General features: G+C 36.2%; 1 pseudogene; it reads left to right on the forward strand.

Moving 5' to 3' along the window:
- Nucleotides 1–2,076: 2,076 nt before the first annotated feature.
- On the forward strand, nt 2,077–3,868 carry LOC148759271 (large ribosomal subunit protein eL34 pseudogene; annotated as a pseudogene).
- The last annotated feature ends 1,527 nt before the right edge of the window (nt 3,869–5,395 follow it).

Below are 5,395 nucleotides of genomic sequence, written 5' to 3' on the forward strand. Positions count from 1 at the left end.
ACAAGACAGGCTGAAGATGAGGAAACTGATTTCCCAAATAAATGGTAGGCAGAAAAAATAAGAGAGAACAACTATTTACTTCCTAAAATCATCATAGACGGATTACGGTTGTGGTAGGAGCCTCTAAAATAATCCCCCTCTGATCCCTGCCTCCTGGTATTTACATTCTGTGTAATCCCCTCCTTTCAATGTGAGCTAGATTTAGTGACTCACTTCTAAAGAAAAGAATATGACAGAAGCAGAGGAACGTCACTTTCTGGGGTGAAGTTATAAATGACTGCAGGTGCCATTTTGGATGCTCTGACTTTCTAGCTCTGTTGGATTGTTTAGTCTGGGGAGAAGCCAGCTACCGTGTTGTGAGTCAGTCCTAAGGAGTAGCCAGTGTAAGTGAGCTTGGCAGTGGATTTTCTAAGACTGATAATAACCTGGGTATAAGCTTGGACATGGACCCTCCCCCATTCTAGTCTTTAGATTGACCATAGACCTGGCTGACAGTTCAAATGCAACCTCATGAGAGACCCAGAGCCATAGGCACCCAGATAAGCTGTGCCCAGATCACTGACCCACAAAAACTGGGATATCACACATTTTTGTTGTTATAAACCACTAAGTTTGGGGGCAATTTGTTAAACAGCAATAGATAACTAATACACTGGGATTGGTACAGTAAGGTAATATTTATGTTCTTATGGATAAATATATAGGAGCAAATCTGTTAAAATGACATGTTATTTTTGTCATGTTTGAGTGTTTTCTGCATTGACTGTGAAGAAAACAAACTTTCCCCTCCTAGATGAAACTATTGGGTATTATTTTTATCTGTAAATAGATTGCATTTATAGTAACTGCATTATGTCTTACTTATTAAATACAGCTCTTAAATCAAGATTCAGAAATTATAGCATTCTGTAGCTAGGTAAAGTCTAGATTACATTATTTGGCTACGTTCTGGACTGTTTCTTTAATTTTTTTGGTTCAAATTAGGTTTTTAATTGAAATTTGAGGTAAATAGCATCATTTTGCCAAGTTTCCTTTGGCTCATTTAAAAGATCTGAAATGGGTCGCCATGAAGTACAGGTCCCATATAAGGTCTGTGTGACTTTGTCTTTGAGATCTGTTTATGTCTTTGTGTTTGTAGGTTACCTAAGTACCTCTGACTATTGAAATGTCTGAAAAAAAGTCTCCAAGTGAAAAAGAAAGAGGGCTGAGTCTAATATAAAAAGAATGTTTGTTGAGGCCAATTCTTCTTAGCAGCAGCTTTACAATAAAATAGAAGATATTTTAAAATCCATAAATCTGGGTATAAACACCAGACTGATGTAGCTCCATAAAAAAATATTACGTTGTAACCTCTGAAAATTAAGTAGGTAATAGAAATGTTGATTAACCTCAATTTAAGTGCTTATACCTGTTACTATTTTCAGAAGTTAATAGCTATCCTGGGGCATTTTTTTAACTTACATGCAATGTTCAGTGGGATTTTCCTACGATAAATGCCCTAATATGTCAGAAAATTCTAATTAGCAACTAATTACCATTCATACAACCCTCACACTGCTGCTGTAACTTTGTTTCTTCAAATGTGACAGGGAGGCTCTCAGGAGTTCTGAAGGTGGGTTTGTTAATTATATAGCACAGGGAACAGCCCTATATTTGCTATTATTTCTATAAGATATAACTGTATCCAGATTATTGGTGTGCTCAATGTAGAACCAAAACAAATCCAATTTGCTTTTGTATTTTGGGAGACCAGTGTCTCAAAGTGAGCCTATAATATGCCTTCCACATTCTCACAGGCTCCAGGTTTTCTTGCCAGGGACTAGAAGCAGGGCCCTTTACTTGGAATTCAGCAAATACTCGGAATTCATTTACTCGTGTTAAAAAAAAAAAGTCAACTGAGTAAATTTAAAGATATTATTGGCTTTATGCAATGATTCATGACTTGGGCAGCATCCCATGTAGTAAATAGAAAGGAGCTCTAAAGAGCTATACAGGAGGGAAAAAGCTATACAAAAGGCAGAAGAGGGACAAGAAAAGAAGTGGATTGTTTCAGGTAAGGTCCCCTTCCTATGGGGAATGGACAGGGTTTATCAGGTAGATTTACTCACTAGTGCTGACCAGGTAATTCCAGATTGACTGGTTAAAGGTTACATTCCTGGGAGAGGCTGAAACTGCAATTAGGTGAGGTATAAAGTCTCGGTTTGGTGACATGGGCTTAACACAAGTGACTCCATTTTGGACCTGTTTCCTTTTTTCTTTCTTCTTCTTCTTTTCCCCCCAACACTCATTACCAGTTAACTCATTGTATGGTGCAAATTCCTTAATCCTAAGAAATTCTCATTCATGTGCATAGAAAATTCCATGTTTTAACATATATTACATTTGTTTGAGATTTTTGTTTGCCTTTTCCTTTCTGATATAACCACTATAAAGGACTATTTACCTTCAATTTTGTTGTTGTGGTTCAGTCCTTTGATGCTTTATGAGGAAAACTGTATGAATATACACATGTTCATGTAAACATACCTCCTTATTGCCTACAGTGCTAGGTAACAGCCAAAGTCATTAATCCTAAGGAAAGGAACTGAAGTAGTATTTGTGATGATGGATGGATGCTTTGCAGAGAGTATACTGGGTTTCCCCGAAAATAAGACCTAGCGGATAATTAGCTCTAATGCATCTTTTGTAGCAAAAATTAATGTAAGACCCAGTCTTATGTTACTATTATGTAAGACTGGGTCTTATTGTATTGTATTGTATTGTAATATCATATCATGTCATATTATATCATATCATATCATATCATATCATATCATATCATAATCATACAGTACCAGGTCTTATATTAATTTTTGCTCCAAAAGACACATTAGAGCTGATTGTCCGGCTAGATCTTATTTTCGAGGAAACATGGTATTACCAGCTATAGGACCTGGAAGAAACAATACTAATGCTTCCAGAGTCCAGAACTTTGACACCCTGGGCCCCTGAGGGGTTTAGACCACTCTGGAGCAGTTGCAAAACTAATTTGGTGGCATTATGTGGAAATGCAGTAATTCTACGCATCACCACCTTGATTTTACAATGGAAAGCCAAACTTTTTATTCCAAGTCCAGATAATTCCACAGAGAAAAGGTTATTGTGTATAATTATTAGCTTACTTAAAGTAGAAAAGACTTCTTATATATAATAACAAAGAAAAAACCATAAAGGGGAAACTGATAGATTTTGCTACAAGAAAAGGAAAATATTTGCAAGCTAAAAAAAAAATACTGTAAATAAAACTAAAAGGCAACTGAAAGTAATGGAAGATATTTGTAAAATGTATGACAAAGGATTAGAGCTACTGTTTTTAATACATAGAGTTCTTTCCAACCTCTATAAATAAAATTAAGTTTCCGTTTATTTTCCTCTTCTGGGGATAGTGTCTATTGGCATTCGAAAGGGTCCAGCATTTGACATACTGTTATAGGCTCTCTTACAATACAGAATCCCACAAAACTAGGCTGTCCTGAGACCCCGTATTAGAATTGTTTGCTTTATATGGAAAAGAGTATATAACTTTACTAACAATTGTCACCCCAATAAACTTGAATTTAAAAAAAAGAGTAGGTACAGCACCAAAATCTACACGTGGTATGTGCCCCAGTCAACTTCAAGGGGTTTGTGCCATGAGATCTAAAGTACTTACGAGATTGTCTAAAACAAAAAACCATTTCATCTGGGCTTATGTGATTCCATGGTTGCTAACTATGTCCATGATAGTATCAAATGTGCTTTTCTTATTGAGAAACAGAAAATCATTAGGAAAGTGTCGAAGGCACAAGCACAGAGCCAGCAAGCTAGATTTCAAATGGAGCTTTTTTGAATAATAAAAAAAAACAAAAGTCTTCTAAAAACCTTAAATTTATTCTGTTACTACATCATGGGAAAATGGATGTGCATATTGTCACCAAATATGGAAATACATGAGAGGTGATCTGACTTAAAAAATAGTGGTGTGTTGTGCAAGGAATTCATTTTGGGGGAGCTGGGGAAAACCAAGGGAGATGGGCAGTCCTACTTTCAGCAGCTACAGTTGAGGTTCAGAGTAAGGCCTTTGGGAGTGCCTGTTGGGTCAGACATACTAGCTCAAGTATTAATAGTATTAATACAAGCTAAAGCATAGACTAAATGACGTAAGTCATGTAAAGTACTGAACTCAATCCCCGGCACATTTACTTGTTCATTTATTTATTCAGCAGATTTTTATTGAGTAACTGCTGTATACCAGGTACTCTGCTAGGTAATGGGGACACAGCAGTGAACAAAACAGAAACCTCTACCATCTTGGGGTTTACATTCTAATGACACATAGTAGTAAACTATCATAAAAGGTAGCTAGCTTTATAATACAACACAAGCCATGCAACATTTAAAAACCAAAGCACCATTTTTCACCAGCTAGATTGGCAAAAATTTCTGATAAAGGTAATATCCAGAAGGGATGGTGCAAGGGTGTTGGAAAACAAATACTTTACTCTATTTCTGGGAACAGTATAAATTATGAACATTTTGGGAGAGCAGTTGACAGTATGTATCAAAAGTCTTTACTCCCTCAATTCAACCTCTCCTGATTTATACTTCTCCTTATTCCACTTCTCCTGTTTTCCTAAGGAAATATTTATGGATTAACCAATGATTGCTACCTAAGAAGGAAGTCAAGATGTTCAGAGCCGGAGCTGTCGAGTTGGATAAGCCTGGGTTTATAGGCCGGTCTGCCATCTGCTAGCTGTGTGACCCACAGGTTAATTAGTGACTGTCAGCAGCTGTGTGATCTTTGGCGAGTTATTCATAGCTTCCCTGAAGCATGTTCCTCATCTGTAAAATGGTGATAATAATAGGATTTACCACACAGGTCATGTGAGGCGTAAATGAGAAAATGTACATGAAGTACTTCGCAGGGTGCCTGATACATGGTAAGGCTTCAATATACTCAAGCCAAAGAGAAAACAAGAAGTATATGTTCAGCCCAGTGTTATTTATAAAGGTTAAAAGTAAAATAGAAATGACCTAAGTAATTTAAAATCAATAAAGAGAATAATACCATACTAACATTGAAAATCATGTTGCAGATGAATAGTTAATGGCATGGAAAATGATTACAATATATTTTAAGGTGAAAAAAAGTTAGCTATAACTAGTACATTCAAGATAATTGCAATTTTAGAAAAAAGTGGAAAGACAATATTACGTATTGTCCACAATGAACATATTGTTTTATAATTTCAGCACTCTACATATTATTTATAGCAGACATATATAGGGTTTTGAATGTCCACCGTCACCCCACTTTCTTATAACATCCCAGTTTTCTAATAGGGAATAATCTCTCTCCCTCTACAGGGAATCTTGG

This window comes from Rhinolophus sinicus, chromosome 1 (genome assembly GCF_057876585.1).
Source record: "Rhinolophus sinicus isolate RSI-liver-muscle chromosome 1, RSI-T2T, whole genome shotgun sequence".
NCBI classification, from domain to species: domain Eukaryota; kingdom Metazoa; phylum Chordata; class Mammalia; order Chiroptera; family Rhinolophidae; genus Rhinolophus; species Rhinolophus sinicus.